We start from the raw sequence: 24,960 nt of genomic DNA, 5'->3' as shown, positions 1-24,960 counted from the left end.
GCTACACTCAGAGCTGTACCTGTAGCCAGGAGCAAGAAGCTCCTGAAGCTGCAACTTGAAATTTGATGCAGTTACTCAGTGCTATTAGGCTGTCACTTAGTTTTACAAAAGAGCAACACAGAAATGTACACATGCATGTACACACACACACACACACAGAGAGAGAGACAGAAACAGAGACAGAGAGACAGCTAGAGAGACAGACAAATATAATGATATTCCTGTTTTTTAAACTCGAATACTGTATAAGCAATCTTTCAAATGTGCCATAGTCTTGGTTTCTTTAATTTTGCCTAAACATATTTTAATTATATGTGAACCCTTTACTTTTCACCTCTTTCTATAGTAGAATAACTATATTCAGAAAATAATTGAAATCAACACAGGATTTGTGCTTTTTTATTTTCCCAACCCTGTGCTCTTCAAAATCACCTGCTTGATTATTATTATTTGCTTTTTATAATCAAAATCTAAGAAGTGAGTTTTCTGACAAAGCAGTCTAATTTGAAAGTTGTATGAATACAAAGAACGAAACAAAACAACTACCACCAAACGTTTTCCGTGTTCCAAAGTACCTGAGTGCGGTTGGAATTTAAGGTTAGTGAATGACCAGGTGACAAGGAAGGAGAGAGCGACTCCACGGGGGGAGTGCAGTTTGGAGTCAGTAGCACAGGGCAGGGTGCTCCGACTGAGATGAAGTGACATGGTGCTCACATCTGTTTTTAAGGAACACCTTCAACAGGCTTTGTTTGATACAGATTTGGCCAGAAATCCATCTCTTAAAATTAAAATCAAACAAAAGCATCAAAACAGGCAAATTTTCTTGATAATGTGTTTATTTTATGCAATTCTCTGGAGTATCAAATGGCTGGGTCTTTATGTGAAATCACTGAGTAGAACATGATTATTTCAAATCCTGTAAAATTTACAAAGCATTTTATTTAAAAAAATACAGAATGTAAGACATTGTGTACTTCAAAACGTACTCTGAACAGCTCAAGTAAAGAAATAAGATGAAATACCTATCTAGATAATTTGATAAGATGCCGTCCAATTCTTTACTTCAAGTATGTGATTCTTTGACCCACTGAGGACCAGAGTTTTCTGTGTTATCTCAGTCTGGAGCCAGACCCTGTGGGGGATCTGAAAAGGCAATTGAAACCACAGTGGGAGACTTGTTATTGGATTTAAACAGAAAAGAAAAGAAAACAAAAAACAAAACTCATATCTGGTGTTACAGCAGCATCTGGGAAGGTCAGTTTTGTTGAGGAGTGGATACTTAATAACAAGTATCTCTTCATAAGAAACCACTTGGAGCAGTAATTGACTTCTTGTGCTTTAGGTCCTCATGACTGTGTGTTCTCATCAGCACTTCATCCCACATCCTACATTGCCACTGAACCATGTCTGGTGAGAATCAAAGAACCTGAGATAACGAAGGGGGCTCTGTAGCCGACAGCTGCTTTTATAGAACCATTGCCAATATCTATACACGATGAAAAACCCTCTAAGAATGCTGATATCTGACCCTTGCAATACTTATCTAGTAATGTCACGGTGTAACTGCCAAAAATTATTCTTCCCTCACAGGCATCTTTATAAGTGCTATAAACTCAAACAGCACAAGTAGTTCAACTTTCTGTAAAATTCTTCCTCAAAGCTTGCTCTCTGTGTCTAATTTAAACCATTTCTGTCAAATCTCTACGCAGCATTATTGGTAAGATTCTGATTAACTAACAAACACACTCTCCTTCAAATAAGATCAGAAAGTCAAAGAGTGTCTACGGACTTACATATACTCTCAAGCTTTCTTTCTTAGAAACTTTCTAAGAGTTTCTCTTAGCTAGATGCTTCACATGACTTAGCAGATGGCAATAGTGCTTAAGTAAAGTTCCAGAAAAGTGAATCAGGCCATGAAGCAAAATGTCAATCATGGTCTGTTCCCATAGATTAGTCATTAGACAGTAGGTATTAAATTTTCTGTACAAGTGGTGCTCAGGCAGTTCTGACAACAAACCAGGTTCAGATGGACAAGGGCAGTCTCTTAAGACTGCACTGAAACTTTTGAAAATAACAGAGCTAAAGGCTGGTTTCATTTAGCAATATAATATTAAAGTAAGCCAACACGGATTTCTTAGTTATGTGTCTAATACTGTGATAAAATACTATGACCAAAAGTTACTTGAAGAGAAAAGCGTTTATTTTCTTACAGTCCAAGTAACAGTCCATAACTGAAGGAACTCAGAGGAAGAATTCAAGGCAGGAATTAGAAAGTAGGAACTGAGACAACTCTAGTGGAGCAGTGTTGCTTACTGACTTGCCACCTTAGTTTGTTCAGTGACCAGGAGCATCAACTCAGGGATGTTACCACCCATGGTATTCTGGGCCTTCCCTAAACAGTCAGCAATTAAGTAAACTCTCTACAGGCTTGCTAAGTGTCAATATTATGGAGGAGGCGGTTTCTCAATTAGGAGTTTTTCTTCCCAGAAAAGAAAAGTTTACATCATATTGACATAAAACTAGCCATCACAAGGGGAAAAGAAACTAACAAACAGTCAAATCAACAAACAACACAAAAACTCTCTGATTCAGAATAGCAAAAACCAAACAAACAAACTGACAGACATCTTCAGATTTTTGCTTTAAAACCTTACTATAATTCAAATAAGTTATCTTGTAAAAATGTTTTGAGATCTGTACATGTGTAGAAATGTAAATATTGTTATTTCTGTTAACAAGCACACTTCCCATTCTGATGCTCAATTTTGATTGTCAACTTTAAGAGATTGAAAACAAACAAACAAAAAAATAAAACGAACAAAATGAACAACCTCATCGCTGAGAGAAGCCGCTCGCATGCTAAGAGGAATTAATAGTTTATACCAGTTAGACAGAGGTGCAAAGTCCATTTGCTATGGTCAGCACTATTTCAGAGGCTGGGGCCTCGCCCTGCATGTAAAGAAGACACTGAACATCACATTCTTCTCTCTCTGCTTCCTGATTGTGGATATAAGAAACCAGCTGCTGCAAGCCACTGATTATATAATGTCACTACCATAATTAACTGTAGCATAACTAGAAGCCAAAAACATTCTTCTTTTGTTCAGTTTTATTTTTTTTGCTAATTTTTTTTGTTGCAGTCACAAATAAATATCAGGTTGTGCAAAATTAATGGTTTTTTCCATTGTTGAAGTTTGTAGTTTGGTATGTTCTCAAATGAATGTGGTTATGCTATGCATCACTTCAATGTTCAGTTCATTGTTAGTGACTTATCACTTGCTGCTTACTTTACTAAGGGAAAGATATAGGAAAAGAATCTTAAACTCACAGAATTGTATTATTGAATTCCAAGTGGATCTAAAAGCACCAGAGACAATTCACAGAGACAAGCATAGTGGGCAGCATTGGAAGTTGACAATGATCCTGTGAAAACAATCATAGAAGCTACACAACTGAATAATAAGTTATCAAATATCTCCTTGTGGGCCATTCAGTGGTCATTGAGCATTTGAAGCAAATTGGGAAGCATAAGATGCTCAGGAAGTAGGCACCTAATGAACTGGCTGAATATTTTAAAAATTATCATTTTGATTAACTATCCTCTCTTATTCTATGCAGTGACAATGACTAATTCTTGATAAGATGATGTCATGAGTTGAAAACGAGATTTTATATGACAAGTGGCTGTGACCACCTCAGTATCTGAACCAAAAAGTAACTCCAAAACTCTTTCCAAAGCTAAAATATCATGGTCAATGTTTCCTGGTGAATTGCTAGTCTTAAGCTCTACAACACTATGCTCCTGTGAAACCATTAATTTAGAGGCATGTGTTCAGGAAATTGAGGCACGTCAAAATCTGTAAGAGGTGGAACAAGCTGTAGTTATCAGTAAAAGCTAAGACTTTATCATACTGATTACCCCCCCACAAATAGTGCTTCTAAAGTTGAGTGAATGGAGCTACCATGCTTTCTCGCAAACACTACATCGTCCGATTTCTCATCAAATTATTGTCACTTTCAAAAACACCTCCAAAACTGTTTATTTGTTTGTTTTTATGAGGGAGGCATAGAAAATGCTTCCATAACCAGCAGAGCACAAAAAACACTTTTGTCAGTTTGATAAATTCCCCCCCACCCAAAAAAAATAGATTTTTACCATTACAGGAGTGAACAGACTTCTTTCTCTTTGGCAAGAGTATGTTCATTGTGTTGGCTCCTACTTTGACAAATAAAGATGAGATCAAGGCAAATTACAATGCTTTAAAATTCACTATCTGAAGTGGTAATATCTTTTGTACCAAAACAGTAATGGACCTGTAAAAACAAAAGTCTCCATCAATGGCAAGACCTTAAGCTACCTAATGGTTTCTATCAGATGGAAAAAGCCATTGCTACTCATCAGGCACCCACTATGTATGTGCACAGAACTCACAGGACAGACATTTATGCCTTTGCAATGATTTACACTGTGGTTATTCTTTCTACTTACCAATTTAAAACGACGTATGAACTGTATATATCCTGTACACACACACACACACACACACACACACTTCATTTTATCTTGATGCATATCTAACAGTGGCACGGTATTAGCTCAGCATATATTTGACAAGATCATCACTTTCAGAAAGGATTTTATTTTTCTTGAACAAAAGAATTCACATTTCATTTTTGCTTTAAGATAAATATTTTATAAAAGGCTGTTGTAAATTTGGAATTAGTAAAGGTAACCAACATTTGATTAAAAATATATTATAACAGCAAAGTCCACAGTTGTAAACTATATCCTGTGTGACATTGTGGGTAGCAAAGACTGCTGACTAAACAGGACAAGCCAGTTAATTAACTAATATTGTAGGTGGACTAATTGGTTTTTGTCAATGGATGTTTAATGATAATTTCTCTTCATCTATGAAGACTCCAGTTTTAGCAAGCATATCAGGAATATGCTGATTATACGGAAACATTAAGGAATATTGATAATCAGTGCATTGACAAGGGGTTTTATTTCTATGATAAATGCACAGATTATATAACTACTTCATCAGGGCAATTGCAACTCAACATTAATAGCACATTATCTGTTTCAAACTAAAGACACTATTATTGTTATTTATCAGAGTATGTAGCCACATATAAACTCAGTTGGGAGGAAAGATGCAGAGTTCACACTAACTGTAATTCAAAAATTTTCAAAGTATTGCTAATTTTAGTTAAAATATATTTGTCATTCTTCATAAGATACAACTGATATACTTGAGAAATTGCTGCAAATTGTAGTTTTATGCTATCGCTTACTGTTTTGCTCTCGAAAAAACATGTGAACTTTCTCGGTTTCTCCTCCCCCGATACTCTCTTGTATTACAGACCAGGTTTTTGCCTGGCCTCACATTCTCTCACTATTTCTTTTGCATTTCCCTGTTTCTAGGAATAGATGTCTTTGCTCCTTTTCTGTGACTGTGATAATATACCCTGATAAATGCGACTTAAGGAAGGGTTGGTTTATTCTGGCTCTGAGTCCATTCTTGGTGAGGAAGTGCCGGCAGTCGAGTTTGAGCACCTGTTCACATTATGTATGCCCTCAGAAGACAGGGGCAAATGTGTGCTCAGCTTCCTCTCTCTATTCTCAAAATCCTCTGCCCCTGCCGAGAACACACCCACAATTAAGGTGGGTCTTCCCACATCAATTAACGTCTTCAAAACAGTTCTCCGCCGACATGCGCAGAGGTAGTCTCTCAAGTGATTCTAGATTCAGCCAATGGATGATGGACACTAACCATCAAAAAAGGTCTCTTTTTTTCTTTGGTTTCTGGAAGTTTTGGTTTCATCCCTTTTCCCTTTCCAGGAAATCTTTATGCATACTTCTTTTCTCTTTCTCACATCATTGGCTCCCTTGTGTTTAGTCAAATTTCAGTCATCTCATGTGGTTTGGCTTATTCACTATCACTCTTGAACTTAATATACAATTTCCTTTCCAGAGAGATGTCTTGAAAAAGAGGCTTAAAACTGTGCTTCTCAGAGGAAGATTTTCTTTGTTATGGATTTTGACAAGAAACTCTCCACTACTCCATTGCTTTCTGAAGAGGTGATTTCTAACTAATTTTTGCCTTGACCCTTCTTTTACGTAGGAGGTTCTCTGCATTTTCAATCAGTAATGGTCTTAATTATTTTCATTCTGCACTTTTAATTGCATTTGGAGCTATAAAATTTCCACTTCAAATGATCATGTCTGTAAATAATTGTATGGAAATGTACCAAAAGTGTTATTTTAGACTAAAAATTAATGTAAGTTGATTGTCAATTGCATTATTTAATTAAAACCTAAATCCAATGTGTTCTCTCCTCGTTATTGTACTTTCCATCAATGTTATTTGGGGAGCAAATGTTTGTTCGGACTGCCACTTCTTTTTGCAACTTGACTCTCTATAAGAGGTGAGAAACTCTGTTGCCTCCATAGAATTGAACATCACCTAACTACTGTTTGTTTCCAAGAGATCTCTCAGTTCTCTGCAATATCTGCAAAATATCCTTTCAAATCAGCTAGGTTATGAACACTTTCCAATTTTGATCCAGTTCTCAGAGATGCTTCAAGTAAATGTGTGAAAGGACAAACATGCCCATTGCCACAACTCAATGCTGCTGCCATTAAAGGCAGTGGTGACCATCATTGCTGTCTCTCTGAGCAAGATCTGAGAATGCCAGGAAGCACTCGTAAAATTCTGCCTTCTCTATAGTACTGAAACAGGCAAAGCCTCAAAAAAAAAAAAAGTCCTTATTTAACCACTGGTCCTCTTTCAGATAACGCCCATGATGATAAAAACTCTGTAAGTATTAGGATTGTTTGAAATTTTTTATTGATAAACTATGAGTACCAAGAACTGGCACTCATGAAGTAGGTGTTCACAAAACATCCTTTAAGCAGTTAAATAAATATTGTTTCTTGATAAATTAAAGTTTTGCATACTCTTATACATTTAACTTTTGATTTTATCTCCTCTGTTATTAATGTTACGTCATGGCTACGTATTTTACCTATTTACATTGTCAAAGAAATGCACAATAAATTATTTGTCATGTTTACTATCGACCTTTGTCACATTAAGCCTGTTATTAAACTTGATACATTATTTTTAATCCAATCTAGTAAGTTTTATATTATAATTGGATATTTCAAACAGTTGTCATTTCTTTTAAGAAAATTATTTCTTCTTCAAATTTTTCTTTTCTTTTTGTTTGGGTTTCATGAATCCATGAATACCACTTTGATGAAGAGGATTCTTTTTAATCAACAGAACTTTTGATGTTACTTTTCTTTAAAAGGTTACCTTCTCTTTTTTATGTTCAATATATGTTGTGTGCACATACACATTTTTTATTACTTTGAAATAAAAGATCAATCTGTCTGTCCACTGAAATGTTTGTTCCTTCTTGTTTTTCCCAAAATATGTATTTTATATGTTCTCATACCATATTAGAGGTTGTATTTATAACATTTAAAGTATGCTGCTTCTACCTAGAACTTTTGAGTTCACCACAATCAATTACTTATTGGTATTGTAACTTGTTTTGATGTATATTTATGTAAGTATTAAGTAGTGTAGTCTTACAGATTTGGAGGCAGGAAACTTTTTACTGAATGCTTCACGTCATCTCCCATACCTCAGTATCTCTGCTCTAATTCATGTGTAAGTTGATTATAATTTCTCATCAAGAATTTACCACAAGAAAGTGGACACAGTGGAAAATTACAAGAAGTATTACAGACACTCACAGTACAAGGAGAGAAGAAAGAGAATAAACTAATTTATGGTAATCAGAATTAGTTACTTCCACAGGTACAAAGACTTCTTTAAATCTCATTTTCTCCAACTTCTTTTGAAGAATTCTAAAATGAAGTGGTAAGATCATTCTCCTGTTATGAATCAGACATGACAGTGAAACAAAATGAAAGAAAAATGAAACTAGCAAAATAAGCAACTATGAAAAATAGGGTCAGACTGAAGAACAGGATTTATAAATTGAGTTTCTCATATCAGAGCATGGGGATGTTTGAACAAATTTGTTGTTTTTGTATTGCTCCCCTTCCTTTGTTTGTTTTGTTTTTCATATTTGAACTCTGGTTTAGTTGAACACATCACCAGAACTGTGTATAGAGAGAAAATAAGAAAGGAAATCTACATTTTTAAAACTATTTGCACTTCTGTACATGAACATCACAGGGAACATTCGATGTTGGTACAATTAAGCAAAATTAAACCAATACTGCTTATGTCAGAAAGAGCTTGCTCCCTGTATAATCTCTTCCATATTAACCACAAAACCATGAAAATGCATGGAATGGTAATATTTTTAGAGATACCTTAGGGACATGACAGGAAGAAAGATAATGAAGAGGTATTCTTGGGGAAAGAGAGTTCTGTATTGCAGGGAGAAGATTTTAGCTTAAATTGTATATAAGCAGTTGAATCATGTCTCTACTCATGACCTCTCAGCAGGAACATTCTCTGTTGGTTCTGCAACTTCTTTTAATCTGATTCTTGTAGTGAGGTGCAGGTCAATATTGGACATCCAGTTTTTCACATCAGCCTCATTGCCTGGTGGAATTATCAAATACTTGAAAGGCTTTTCCTCCAGTGCAGACTTGGGAGAAATGTGACTACAGATAGCACCGGAGTCTGTAGCCTGAGTTCTCTGTACTTGTCACTGTGTATTGCTCATCCAAGCTGGAGTCAAACGCTGTGACTAACAATTATTAAGTGTACCTTTTCATGAGGATTTACCGTGGACAAAGCCTCACAGAGAGCTCCTAAGGAAATAAAAGTGGTAAGACATGATTTCTCTCTCAAAGTCAAATTTCAAGGAGCTATAGACATGTAAACTATTCATCTAGATGCCAGTACTTACAGGAGGATCATTAATTTTATGCTTCTAAGAAAAGAAAATTGTATTGCTATAGAGATCTTAAAATGTGACTTCATGAATCATGGAACCATCATTATGCAAGTTTTAAGTCTGGCTTTTCAAAAGTTACCTTCTGGTTCTCAATCAATTATTGTCTGCCCTTTATAATTTCATTTACATTCTCTGAGCAGATTAATCTTCCTTAAGCACATGCTGTAAGTGATATGCTTTTAGATCTTGTTACATTTGAAGTCTTCTTTCTTTCTCTCTTTCCTTCTGTCTTTCTTTCTTTCCTTCTGTCTTTCTTTCTTTCCTTTTGTCTTTCTTTCTTTTTCTTTTTTCTTCTCTTCCTTTGTACTTCCTTCCTCTCTCCATTTCTTTATTCCTCCCTCCCCCCTCCTTTCCTTCTTTTTTTCCTTCCTTCCCCCTTCCCTTTGTATTGTCAGAGGCCAAAACAGAGTGTTGGGTTGGATCTCCTAGAGATAGAATCACATAATCACAGATATTTGTGAGACCCCAACGTAAAAGCTGGGAACAGAACTCTGGTGCTCTGGAGAAGCTCTTGGCTGCTCATCACTGCTGTAGGTACCTGTTAGTAACATGCAATATGTCTTCCCCTACAGTTTTGGAATAATTTCTGATGATAGCATGGATTATTAAATATAGCACGGTTTAGATAAAATTATTGAAGATCAGCTATGAATAGCCGTGCATATATGTGAAAGGTATCCATATTATTAATAATTGCTAAGAAAGACCCTTTCATTTTTTTCTTTTGAATCTTTGTTGTGTTTTGCTGCAGCATCATCCTGAGATATATTCTGTCTCTTCACAGTAGTGAGGACTTCTCTATAGTTCTCAGTAGTGCCTGCCATGCTGAGCACTGCAGTATTACAAGCTTATTTCCCAGAATCCTTTGGTGATGTGAGGGCAAGATGTATCCTTCACTCACATTTCCCACCTCACGTACATATAGTTAGGGTATTTGGGAGACAGTTGATGGACAGGTACTACTGTTTAGCTCCTATTTATCATGCTGTAGGTGTTCATTTGACAACAACTAGGTCAAATTCTAAAACAAATATCCTCATTGCCCAGAACACTGCCTCTCATTTGTAAGGCAAAAAGAACCAATGAATAAATGAATGAAAATATATAACTTCTTGCTGTGTTCTTTTCTTTCAGGCCACTGACTTCCTGACATGCCAGGCATTTCATTTCCCTAATTGATAAACATGCTGGGTAGCATAGCAATGGTTTCCTCACAGATGACGCTTGTAACAAGCTAACTTCCGTTAGTTTAATCTTGCCTCTCATTGAAGTGTAACGTGATTTAATATGGTGGAGTCTGGTTACCAGAAAACACAACTCCTTACATCACCAAATTAAGAGTCCCCCTCAAGCTTTCAATCTCATGAACTAATGTAGAATTCATTGAGTTTACAGTTTATAAACCACCATAGAACTGAAACTTGTACTTGAAGGGAAAATTTACAGCACATATTTTCTGAGCACACCTCAATTTTAAACAGGACTTTGACGGGAGAGTAAGAAACGTCAATTAGTTAAAATAGTTCTTTGTTTTTTAAACATAGAGGCAAAAGAAAACTTAGAAAAGTTCAACTTTACTAAGCATAAAAAATAACATTTTATATGAATTTAAGGTTTCTTACAACATTTAGAATTTTTTAATGCACCCTAGAAAACAAATAACATTTTTGCTACTTACAGATGCTGCCATGCTAGTCCCCAATACTTATATTATTAAAAAAGTCATTTTCTTTTCACTGTGTTCTTCTGAAGACTTTATTTTTCAGCGTTTGGTCTGTCATAAAATAATATGCCTGACAGGTTTTTAAAAATTACTTTGAAGAAACTTCATCATAATAACACAACCTCCACTGTGGTTACTCAGACTTAACCATTTGGAAATATTTAGCCTAAACAAGCTGTGCATGTGTTTTTTTTTTTGTGTGTGTGTGTGTGTCCCCTTCCCTGACTGACTATCTATCTATCTATCTATCTATCTATCTATCTATCTATCTATCTATCTATCTATGTATCTATCTATCATCATCTATCTATCATCTATGTATCTTATCTATCTATCTATCCATCTATCTACCTACCTATTTGTATATATCTATATAACAGAAAAATATAATACATATGTATAAATTTATTTAATATATGTATACACACACACACACACATATATATATATATATATATATATATATATACATATATATATAATAAGTAAAGGGAGATTTATTCAATGTTGTCAAGTTGGGATGATTCACAAAGCGGTCCAGTGTTTCGCCAAGTCTATCCTCTGTTTCTGACTGTAGAAAGACAAGAGTATGCATAACTAAGCATTCCCAGGCAGGCGTAGCACTGCTCATCAACACTAATACTCTTTTGGCTCCAGCCTCTCTTCCTGGGTGGTCTGACTAGTTGTGCACCTCTTTCCCAGCAACAAGATTTCCCGGTGGCTGGCCAAAGAGCCTATGAGTCCTCATTCACTCTGCAAATATGAGTGCGCTGGAAGAAATTCCAATGTGTAATAGCTTTATAGTCAATGGGAGAGGCACAGTGCCTCTTCGGAGGATATTCATCCCTGTTAGCAGAATTAAATTAGTTATCCTTTAAACAGGTCCATGGAGGACAAGGGACTTTCTTGGAGCCCAGCTTATCAAGTCTGCAGAGCACGGGCTTTAATGCTAGCAAACTGGACCATAAAATCCCTGGTAATCATGGGATACTCTAAAATCGGGAACTATTACACTACATGGTTTGTATATGGGTCTTAGCCCACCAATAAAACACACGAGGAACAGAGAATTCCATTTCCATTAGTGCACAGAGCACATACCTATGAAGTAGACGCTGGAGGAGATACGATACCAGGGACAGCCTACCACTCCAAACACTGCTGCTCTGCTCCTGGGAGCTCAAAAATGTCCTTCCTAAATAAAGTCAGACTCCATTAGAAGATGTCTGTAAATTTTACCAGCATCTAAAAAAAAATAAACAGTGGAGGGACAATTTTCTTTAAGTATATTCTTAGAAATGCTTCTCTCTTCAGTCCCCAAAATAGGGAAACATGAAGCAACCCTCCCAACCCAATTTGACATATGAACAATACTACTCAGCACAAGCAAAGTCTTAGAAATTCATTGTTAAGACAACATAGTTTAGTAGATTCACCGTCTACAAAATTACAGCTCTGAGGGGTCAGTGAGTAGGGTGCTAAAAAACAGAACTGTGTTTAAAATAAGTGTGCCTTTCTGATGGAAAGCATACAAACTTCTAGAGAATTTATTAAATTACTTCTCTTACAAAACAGACCAACACATCAGCACTAATAAGTAGTCAAATATTTCAGGACTGACAGCTTTCCACGTTGCTCTAACTTGATGAAGGACTAATAGCTTTTTCTTCACACTGAGGTTTGAGGCTAAGTGAACCAGAGAAAGGCAATGAAGTTGGTACCACACTTGCTTTCTCAGCTCCTTAGCAGTGTGAGCGTGGCAGAAGAGCCGTCTTATCCAGTAGGCACACAAACAAATCCGCTTTAGTGTCAATAACGTAGGCAATGATAGATTCCATCAGTAGATATAACTGAGCAGTAATGACCGGGAAGAATGAAAGGAGCTCCGGGCATCAGAGTGCATTCTTTTTTGTCCTAGGTGAAGTCAAGGGTAACTGAGAGGACTGGCCTTTCCCCTCCATTATTAGCAGCAAATCACTCTTGTCATGTTAGAAAGCAGCTTGTTTTTTCAAGTGTTAACTGCCATTATGTTTGGATCACATATCCTGACCCCATTCTAGGCAATGTAAATTCCATTTCCAATTAGCAAGGCTGCCGCCATAGAGATGAAGCGTGCCTGCTGACTAAGTCTTCCTTAAAGCATCACTTTGACCAAAACTATTTTCTTTGGTACCCTGTGCTGATGTTCCTTTGTGATCATTTGATTTCATTGCTTCTCAAAACATTTTTTTTACATTTAGGAATTTATTTGTGTAGGTGCCTTCATGTACAGAAGTCAAGGGACAGTTTGCAGGACATTTTAGGTTTGGGGAATGGATCTAAGTAAGGTTGTTAGTTGGGATAGCACAAAACCTTCCCTGTTTAGCCATCTCCATGGTCCTCATTTCTGTTTTGTGCTTGGTTTTGGCTATGGGTTGCTCAGGTTAAGCTCACTGGAATCAGCTTTCTCTCTCTCCCTCTCTCTCCTCCCCCTTTTCTCTGTGATTGTCAAGTACGTAGTTTTCCAAGTACCATAGGCTTTAATGCATGAATGGCTACCCCTTTTCTTTTCCGCTGAGAACCAGAAACAGCTTGACTTAAAGACATACTATGGACTACTTATCAACTATGTGGTGTGGAAACTTCCCCCCTTTCTCTAAAGCTTGTAAGAGAGATTTTGGCCTGTATTTAGCAGGAATGGACTCTCCCCGGACTCCTCACTCCACCAAACTCTCTTTCTGTGGCTTTTAACTTTCCCATTAATTTGCTTACCCAAAAGATAATCAGCCCCAGTGCTTCTTTTGAATGTGTAATCTGTCATATTACTAGTTTTGTAAACCAATCTGTCAAAAACTGAATATAGAAAAAGAATATTTTGAGAATTTAAGAAAAGATGTATTTATAGCAAGTGGGAAAATATCTCAAATAACAGGGAGAAAAACAGGAAGTTGAGCTAGTTTAGCTTATTCAATTAAAAGAACACTTTATACTTTGGACCCATGGAGATTAGCTAACACACTTGGAAGATGCTGTAGACTGTACACTTCATTCCCATCCTGTCTAAAGTAACATCAAAGCAGACACACAAACTGCCCAGCTCTTCAGGAAGTTGGTTTAGCAGTCTGTGTTTGCATTTGGGGATTCTAGACTGACGTCTGGGCAGTGTTGAGTTAAGGATAGGCTCTGTTCAGTGAGTTCATTCTTCTGTCCAATCACCTGTCCATGGTTGGAAACACTGTCCTTGGTGCACTCTGCCCATTTCTACAATGGTTCTTGTTAATTTTCCTACTGAAAGATAAATCATTTCCATGCACACAGAATGGATAGCCATCAATTTGTTAAAAAGAAATATATAGAAAGGATTCAAATATTAAATGAAAATTCACATATAGATTATAATTTATAGGCTTTTATCATAGGGTACTGTGTGGATTTCATTTACTGCTTTACTAAAAACTGAGAAAAATAGATATAATGCCCACTGAAATTTGCAATAAAATAGCTTATGTTTACTACAAAAAACACACTTTTTAACTCAGTTCATAGTTTATTCATTTTTAATCTCAGTTCGTTTTCCTAAACTTTGAAAAGGTTATTATTTTTGTAAAATGAAGAATAATTTGCCAGACTGAAATTTATTACACAAGTGAGGTTGAAAATAAGTTGCTGATATATAATCAAAACAATTTATTGGAGTTACTCACTAAATATAAAGCCATATCCATTTAATATTTTCTTGACAAGTGTATTTGAGTATACTAAATGAATTTATTTTTATTTCCTTTTTGTGAATGTGAAATAATAAATTAACAGAGTCTTACAAAAATTTAGAGAGGAGCGTTACAATAAGTTCCTTTTCTTGTATCACTTCCTTGCTCACTTACAAATTTTAGTACCTAGACATAATCCAGGTTCTTTTCGCTTTTGTATGAATGCAGGTTAATGAGATATCTAATTTTCAATATTTTCATGCTGCTTAATCTTTGAGCTTACTCTTGAGCTACTGTGGTGAACACGATGATTCTAACATTATTATAAGAAATTAGTTAGTCCTCCACTTGAAAGTTCAGAATTAGGTATTTTTCAAAGGCAAATGAATGAGCACACCCATCATCTTTCCAGATTAGATTGGTTAAGTTTTTTTATTGCCAATTGAAAAAAATAATCAGATTATCCTATAGCTATTAATAAAGTCAATAAATTTAAAATTTATATAGTAATCATTTATATAATCATTAGGATCGTCATATTTTAGCAAATGCATGTGGAATGAAAACATGTTATTAGAAAATATGGTCTTAAAAATGTCTGACAGTCGAGACTCTAGTAGAGCACTGCTGTCTAAAAGACCTTTAGAACAATTCAGTACAGCATTGAAGCCAACTTGAGTTAGCTTAATCTAAGAAAAGAATGACAAGGCTGAGATTTGAACTGATTTGCAGTTAAGGTTGTAAAGTGAACCAGGTGATTTAATTGTCCAGCTAACGTAAAATACCCACTTCACTGAAGGGATAAGAAGTCAACATTCTACAAATAAACATTCAAAATACCAGTAGTGTGACGGCAAGAATGCTTCCCATACAGTAATGATAATAAAACCAATTGCCTAGGTAAAGGGGCAGAGAGAGAGAATAGCGATGACCATAAAGACTTTGGAACAAAGGCCAAAACTACACTGAGTGACCATTCATTTAACTGATTTTACTGGAAAAGACTGAAGGGTTTCACAAATGACCCATAACTCAATCTTAAGAAGGAAAAAGGAAACGTAAACGTTATGTGAGGACATAAATACTAACCCAAAGAGCAGAAGTAGGTACAAAAATAAATAACAATTCAGAAAATTAGCGGAAAAGGTTAATAATTTGAAAACACTAAGAAAATTAAGAAAACAAGTAGAAAATACTTAATAAAAGAATTTAATTTAAATATGTGCAGAACAAGAATTATACCAAATTTAATGAATTAAGCATATTTATCATTAGGCAAATGTTTTTACAATATTTGTTCTTAGGTTAATTGTTTGGTATATTTTTCACTGTAAAACAGAATGAATTCTTATTGTATTTTTAAATAAAATTTAGTATTTAAATATTTTTCCCATTAAATAATTTAGCTAGTCATTTATGATTTTAGGGCATAATTTTTTAATTTAATAATTTCCTACCTTCATCTTTAGGTTACCTATATTTGACAAAAGGTTTCCATTTCAAATATTTTCTGTAATGAGTGGATATAGACAGGATTTTCTCCAACACCTTTTAATAGCATGTGTGTGTGTGCATGTGTGTGCGCGCACACTCATGTACATGTGAGTGTGTCTGAGTGTAAGCACATGCCACGATGCTTAGCTGGAGGTAAAAAGAAAACCTCAAATATCTGTCATGACTTTCTTCCTTGCTTGTGGCAGGACCTGTTTTGTTTGTTCCTACCTACGCTAGACTAAATGGCCCAAGACTTCTAAGGATTCTTCTGTCCCCTCTTCTGTGGGGTAGGTGTGTAGCAGAATTACAGAAGTTAGCTGCCAGGTCTGGCGTTAGGTACATTCTAGGGGTCCTGGTGTGTGTATGGTGAGTGATTTGTTTACTGAGCCGTCTCTTGGTCTCACGTTCATCAGTTTTATACCTGAATGGTTTTCTAAGCATCATCTTACCTCTGTTAATATGACTCAGTTTTTCTTTGCCTGGACATCAGAGTCTTTGATGTTAGTGTGCCATTGCTTTCTCAACATTTTCTTCCTCTGCTGTTATTTACAAAGTGTATTACATTTTTGTTCACATAAAAATAAAGCATAGTTTTATGTGAACTTTGGCTTTGGGTCTTGTACATCATTTTAAATACTTTTTTTACACCCTTGTTTTAGATTTTTGTATAAAGTCCTGTCTTTAGGTTTTTATTCTTGTCTAATGCCTAGTATCTTTGAATAAGATGATCCGAACCATTAACATGAACTACAATGGCATAAAGTTATAGCTATTACTATTATCTACCATATGATTACACTTTATTGGTATTTTTAGTTTGTTCATGGTTTAGTAAACTTCTAATTATTTTATTCTATTTAATATCTTAAAGTCATTTAACCTACCTTTATGTAACTTGCTTTTTATTGCAATTATAGCTGAAGACCACATTTTCATCACTATATGAGTAATATATATTATTTCTTTATAACTCACAGGAATATTTAATGTATTCATTCAATTATTTCTAGGCCTAATGGAGAGCAAGGACAACAGTTACCTTCAGTTGCCTACAGTTAGATCGATTTGCTCATTCTTATGTCCACTCCTCTGAGAAGAAGTGTTATCTCAGGATGTTGGCTCTGTAGTCTTGCTCCTGTCATTCCAGGCCTGTCCTGATACACTATTATGCCTGGTACCAAAAGAAAGCATCATATTACTGTCCCAGATGGCAGCAATCACAGCCGGACCTTCCCACTGTGGAGGTGGACATAAGAAAAGCAAGTGCTTTGGGTTCAGTAGGAGGAGGTCATAAGTACTGCAAATTACATATATATGTATATATATATATACATATATATGTACAAGTACATCATAAATATTTGTGTTATATATATTGGGCTTGTATATTTCTCTTATATATACATTTACTAAGTTATTTGAGTATGTCCTTATGTACATGCATAAATTAATCATTTAAAAAGTATGGTAAGCCCATAGACATAGAAATTTCACTAAGATGGCTTTAAATTATTAGGAAAGTCAAAATTACTTATTTTGCACAAACTGGCATATGAAAATGTCTATGTTATTGATGTTTAAGTTGCTGTTGCTCTACAGAAATGCTTGGCTGCACAATCCCTGTAACCCTATTTCATCATCATTAATCCACATGTCAATCTTTATTAGGTGAGTGACATTATGCATTGAGTTATGACTAAATAAATAAAAAGTTTTCTTTTTAAATTCACTCTGGATTGGCTATACAATATAGAAGGTGCATGACTTGCATGGCTAGTCTAAAACACTTAGACTAGAATTTTAGTATATGGCGCAATATTTAATCTTACATTTGAATCAAGAAATGACTTAATTTTTAATTGAAATTTTCATTCATTCATTAATGGAGTATATATGGTTATATTAAAAATATAAGATTAATTTCCATAACATAATCATTTAAAATTGGTACTCCATATGTGCCTATGCTTGGTGGTGACTTGTTTTAATAACGTAAATTAAAATGGTATCTATTTTAAGGTATTTGTTTTACAATGTATATTTCTTTGTTCATTGTGTCTATATGTGTGCGTATCTACATATTACCTGTGACAGTCTCAGAAACCAGTTATCCCACATTGTTGTATGGATTTGGGAGTGTAAACAGTATCACCAAATGTGAATAATAAGCCTGTACTTGGGTCCATAATGTTATTGTTTTAATACATATATTTTTTTCAGTGTAGGACTACGAAAGGCAAGCTGTAATTTGTAATTATAGTTGTTTGCTTCTATTTGCATGAAAATGGAAGTACAGACACCACCAAATCTTTAGTATCTCTTTTCATGTATTGGTTTGGAGTTAATGTTTGAAAATGAATGCTTAGCATTTTTATGAACAAACCCAACTTGGTAATGGTTGCAGAATAGGGAAGACCATTTTTTGCTTGAAAGCACATTATATCCAAGAGTCGTTAAAATCGAAAAGAATAGATGTTATAAAATTGCTTCCAAATTGAGCTACATGTTTAAAATCACATTCTAATTATATAATTCTGTTCTTGCTTTCTTCTAAACTTTACTGAGAAATTATAGGGTACAAACTCACTTTGCCAGTCTCAGAAGGATTGGACATTCTAATTTCCATGGCAGACACATAGCTGCCAGAAACCTAAGAAGTCAGTTTGAAAATCCAGCTGCAGCTCCACAGAGAAGCCATTAGAGTCCAGCATTCAGCATGTGTATGAACTTTCCCAGAAAGAACATGGGAACATTAATAAAGAGTTATATAAGAAGCAGGTAAAGTGCATATATGAAATTTTAGAGACAAGGATGTTTGTGAATTTTTAGGGAATTAAACATTTAGTGTGATCTCAGCATAGTGTAGTCTGGGACAGAGTGTACTCTAAAGTATAGCTAAACAGGTAAAATATAATAAAGAAAAAAAATCACACATTATTGTTTGGCAAAATTCCTCATGCTTTTAGTCTATGTAAATATGTGATTAAATATGATATGTTTTAAAAGATGCCTCATTAACTGTGAAACTAAGAATCAAGAATGGCCAAATACAGGGAAGCAATTGACATGCATGGGATAAAACCGGACTCGCTGAACATAGCGGACAATGAGGACTGCTGAGAACTCAAGAACAATGGCACTGGGTTTTGATCCTACTGCACATACTGGCTTTGTGGGAGCCCAGGCTATTTGGATGCTCACCATACTAGACCTGGAAGGAGGTGGGAGGTCCTTGGACTTCCCACAGGGCAGGAAACCCTGACTCCTCTTGGGGCTGATGAGGGAGGGGGAGTTCACTGGGGGAGGGGGAGGGAAATGGGAGGCGGTGGTGGGGAGGAGGCAGAAATCTTAAATAAATAAATAAATAAATAAATAAATAAATAAATAAATAAATAAATAAATAAAACGGAAAGGGAGCGAACTGGAGAAACTGAAGCTGCCAAGTAATGACAACAATTTCCCTCTGTGCAAACTCAGAGCTCTAGATCTTAACGGCAAGAGAAGATTGAGACCCATGTAAAGCACAATTCAGCTGATGTTTGTTCGTAAGTGAAAATTGTGTTGCAGTTCTTCAGCCAGAAATATTAACTTAAAACAAGTTCAGCAAGAGAAGTGCTCACACAGACACATTTACAAATCCAGATATGTAAATAAGCAATTAAATATATAAATGGGATTTATTAGAGTGTCTTACAGGCTGTGGTTTGAGTAGTCCAATAATAGATGTTTCCTAATGGAAAGGCCTAGGGTCCCAATGTTTGGTCCAACAAAGACTGGATATCTGAGTAGTCCCAGTCTGATGCTAGAGTCACAGAGGATTCCTAGAGTTCTGCTGGTCTTCCATATTCTCTCAAATCCTGAAAAAGTAGATTTTAATACCAAAGAGGAATGATTCAGCAACAGAGTAGATGAACTTGCCAGGAAGAGTGATGACAGCCCATCAAAAAGCAAAAGCCTCCTTCTGTACTGTGAATTCTAATTGGTATTAATAATAAACACTCAGAGTCAGACATTAGGGGTGAAAGCTGAAAGATCAGAAAAACAGAAAAGCCAGCCATTAACTCTCACCTCTACCAAATTCTCAGACCAAATGGGTATCCTGTCTCTAGGAATCTTTAGATTGAAGGCACTGGGCTCCTGTCTCCTCCCTTCTTATATTCCTCTCCTCTGAGCCACAACCCTATCTGTCTCTAACTCCCTAGTGCTGGGATTAAAAGTGTGCATCTCCCAAGTCCTGGAATTTAAGGTATGAACCACCTCCTGGCTCTGTTTCTCTTTGACACTGGACACTGGATCAATCTACTCAAGCCCAGAGTGACCTTGAATCCACAGACTTCTGTTGCCTCTGCCTCCCCAGGGCTGGAGTTAAAGGTGTGTGCTACCACTGCCTAGCCTTTATGGCTAACTAGTGGCTAGGTCCACACCCTCATCCTCAGGCAAGCTTTATGTGTTATAGCACAAACAAAATATTTTATTTTCTGCTTTCTTTTTATTTGGGCTGCCACTAGAGGTTAAGGCCCAGACTCAAAGTGTGTCTTTCTACCTCAAAAGATAAAAAACGCTTCTAGACAGAGATTCAAACCCCTCACAGGTACACCTACTGCCTGGTAGCTTCACTATTTAGTTGTTTCCAGTTGTAGTCAATTTGCCACCTGAGATTAGCTGTCACACACATCCATAAAAGACTTTCTTTCTAAAGGTGAGCTCACAGTAAAAAAAAAAAAAAAATCCACAGAAGGAAGTATACTAGATATGATGAAGAAACTCTATAAGAAAAGAAGGGAATAATATTACCAAGCATATACCATACAACAATTTGAAAGATTGAAATATCTACAGTTGAATGAACCAGAAAGGTAAAGACACTCGAAACATAAAGAACAGAATAAAGTTAAAGTAATTACTAAACTTTTGATAATACTCTAATCAACATATTCTTTCCAAGAGAGGAGATAATTTCCCTGAATATTGCAGCTAAAAAAACTAAAAGTATAACAAAGAGACATGATAGGTAATTTTTATGAGATTCAGTATATGCTAATTTGAAATCTGTTTATAATTGACCTCATTCCATTCATTCTTCAGAGAAAGTGGGATATCTCTTTAAGGAAAATGCCATGTCCCTAAGAAATCTGTACTTATGGGTTTGGACAACATTGAAAAGTATGGTTAGTACATGCCACATTGAGAAGAGGAAATCTAGACATAAAAGGCTGTTTTCATGAAGGGAAATAGGGAAATAAATAGCTAATAAGTAAAATGTCTCACAGTGCAAGTCTGCACGGTACCTCTGACAAAGAAGAGTATGGTATAATGAGAAGACAAAAACATAAAACACAGATGACAACATCAGATAGCACTTGCTGTGAGGAACAGATTACTATGAAACTCAATGATTTATGGAAGCATTTATGGGACTAGAATTGAGGACAAGTTCATGGTTTATGGTAAAGGGTACTTCTAGCCAGTGCTTTGGGAATATAACTTTGAATGAGGCCTATCCAAAGCCTGTAGACATAATAGTAGCTTACTGTATTCAGTCCAACATAAAAACTGTAACAGGAACCACCCAGAGTCATTATCTTCAAAGAATAACTGCAAATGTGTAGAACTAGAAAAACAATGAAATCTGAGATTGAAGCACTGCATTTCCACACATGAATGCACCTCTCCGTGCTAGGTTTATTACAGAGGAATAGAAGAAAGCCTGTGAAAATGAGAACAATTAAAAGCAATCAAAAGATACCTATAAGATTGTAAAAATGATAATTGGATTGATGTATTTGCTGATTCGCAAAATAGAATTCAGAAAGCAATTATATAACATCTTAAAAGTTAAAAGATCCTTCTTGAGTCATATAAGACAAGACAATACCAGAATAAATTCTCCTTGAATAGTAATTACAAATTCTGAAAAAAACAAACAAGCAAATCTTAAAGCACTGCTTCTTGAAGGTAGTAGTAAGTCTGAACACTGTCAGAAATTGGAAGGGATTCAATGTCAACATTCTATCTTTTAGGGGGACAGCATTCTATGTAGTTGGAAGTGTGTTTCTAAGGCCACATGAAGTGGGGAAGCCAAACAAACAGAAAACTGCAGCCTTCAGCCTGAGGCCTGGAAGGAAGGAAGGAAAAAGCAGAGACAGGGGCTTACCATTGCTTTATTAACTTGCTCAGCTTCTTGCCTAATATTTGAAAACTAAATGTGTCAGATCCTTAAGCATCTTAGGGAAAAGAAACTGAATATATGAAAGCCTGAAACACTAATCACAAACTCAAGATCCAATTTTCCTGTAAAGAAAACAATGATTCTATACTGTTACACAAAATCTGATTTGGTTTCTTTCTTAGAATCAAACAATTTGTTTCCAGATCATGTCAACTAGAAATAACCCCTCGGTGAGGACAAAAGGTAATTTTGGAATTACAAATGCTTGTATCATTTTAGCTTAATGTACATTAGCAGACATGTAATATCATAGCTATCTACCATGTGATTGCAAGGCCTATCTTAAGCCAATCTAGCTGATGTACTACAGGCTTCATCAAACATCAATACAGAAATTCTTTTTTTTCCTAGAATCCACAGATCTGTCATATTATAAGGTATCCACCAGAAAAAGACTACTCAGATACAGGTTTAACTTAATAGAAAGTCTTCATTAGCCATCTGGAAATTACACTGAGTATTTGGGATCCTTGTATAGACTTTAGCCTTCTTTGAGTGAGCTTTTTTGCACAAACACCTTATTGTAGGTTGATGTACTTTAGTTAGCAATAACAGTTAGCCAGAAAAGTTAGAAGGGAAGCCAAAAAAAAAGTACATTTAGAGATTTTCCTAGAACTATGGACTTTGATGGAGTAGGCCTTTGTTTTCATTTTGGCAGAGAGTACTGTCTACATGCTGAGTTTGATGACCTGAATAATCCTTCTATCATAAAGCCAGTTGTGCTAAGATCTGGGGCCTGCTAACTTTTGGCGGCCTGCTCCACGTGCTCTAACTTCCCTTTATATATCTAAACAAACTTCTGAAGCACAAAAATAAATTCCATATTTACCTTCTGGTGAAATCGACCAATTTTCTATAAAAGTGTTTGTAGGCCTATAATTTTATAATTTACAGGTAAGCAGTTTTCTTTTCTTTGGTCCTTGCTGTATAATATTTTGTATAAATGTATAATGACATGTTTTAGTGATAATAACTAAGAAAAATTTGATGGGGAAGCTCAACCAATCACATCTGGCTTGGGTGTGACCACCTGGAGCCAGGTAAATAGAAAAATGGGGTTAGAGAGGTGTGCGGGCTCTCTGTGTGCAGTGATCATCCGGCCTGTTTGGATTTTGGACCTTCTCCAATAGCATGAGTTTCCCGTTCTTTCAATTATTAAATTATATCTGTTGCTTTGAGCTGGTCTGGTTATTTTAGCATACGGATCGAATACATTTTCACTGACACAAATTTAATTTATTACAACATGCATGTTTATTAGACACTTCACGCATCATTAGAAAAATAAGAATAGTGTTGTCTAAATCACTTTATTGTTGTTTAAGTTTATTTACATTTCTATAATGGTGATAAAATATCATGACTCAAAACAACTTGGTGGGGAGGGGCATTATTCTGCTTCCATTATAGGGTATTAGTCCAATATTAAGGTAAGTCAGGTCAGGAACCCAAGGATGGAACCTGGAGACAGGGTTCCACAGAGCAACTGTGCCTACTAAGTCTTCTATATGATTTGCTCAGTATGTTTTTTATACTACACAGGATCACCTTCCTAGGGGGACTGTGCCCATAGTAGACTGGACACTCAAACATCTATCATTGATCAACAAAATTCTCCATACCTATAAGCTACCAGATGGAATCATTTTCCTAGTCAAGGTTCATTCTTCCAAGATGACTCTAGTTTATGATTAATTTTAAAACTAATGATGATCTGGGCTGTGGTGGTGCAGGTGTTTAATGTCAGCACTCAGAAGGCAGAGGTGGGTAAATTTATGTGAGTTTGAGGCATGTCTGGTTTATAGAGCTGGTTCCACAACAGCCAAGGCTATGCAAAGAAAGCCTAGCTCAAAACAACAAAATATAAAATGAAAATACATGATAAAAACAAAACAAAATTAAAAGAAAACTAAAGACAATTAACAACATTTGGGTTCATCACTCCATTACTAACACCAAGCAGGATTTAGCCATCAACATTTTAAGGCTGAATGACCACTGTCACCATGTCCAGATAAATGACAAGCACAGAGGGGTAAGATGACCAACATAAAGCTGTCAGGTGTCGTGCAGATTCAGAAGCCTTCCTTTGAGATGCGTGCCTTGACTTCATCACTGTTCTACGTTCCTTTCAGAATCTCAGAAAATACCTCATCCAATCCATCCTTTTATATCATTTGACTCGTATGTTTAGTGGAAAATGATTCTTTATTTTTTCATCATTCATTGATATAACTGTGGACTTCTGATCAATATAACAAAATAGCAACATTTATTTCAGTGACCAGTTTATGAAGTCCAAGATTTAAGGAATGGCTAAAAATTGTGATGGACTCTTGCTGTTGAGGTCCTGACATAAAAGAGTTCTTCATTTAGCCTTACTGTGTGCACTATTTTCGTTTGATGGTTTTAAGACAGAGTCTCATACATCCCACGTTAGTTCTCAAATTGCTTTGTCGCTTAGTATGACCTTGAACTTTTATTCTCTTGCTTCTATCTCCTGAGAGCACCTGGTGTGGTGTATACTGTGCTATGGATCAAATCCAGAACCTCATGAATACTAGGCAAGCACCCCAGCAACCACGATACACCTGATGTAAGTAGTTATGTCTCAAATGACTATGAATGTGCTAATTTAACATGTCTATATATGAATGATATATCTATTTATATCTAGATAGCTACCCAGTTTGCTATTTAGCTTTCTAGGAAATTTTGTCATATACAAATTTATGATTAGTATATGATAATTTTATTATGTAATGATAAACATTCCCTTTGTGGGGTGTGTGTGTGTGTGTGTGTGTGTGTGTGTGTGTGTATGTGTGTGTTCTAGCCTGGCTTCTAGTTCATATTCCTGCTTTTTCAGG

The sequence above is a fragment of the Microtus pennsylvanicus genome, chromosome 14 (genome assembly GCF_037038515.1).
Source record: "Microtus pennsylvanicus isolate mMicPen1 chromosome 14, mMicPen1.hap1, whole genome shotgun sequence".
Lineage (NCBI taxonomy): Eukaryota > Metazoa > Chordata > Mammalia > Rodentia > Cricetidae > Microtus > Microtus pennsylvanicus.
Note: the sequence above shows the minus strand (reverse complement) of the source record.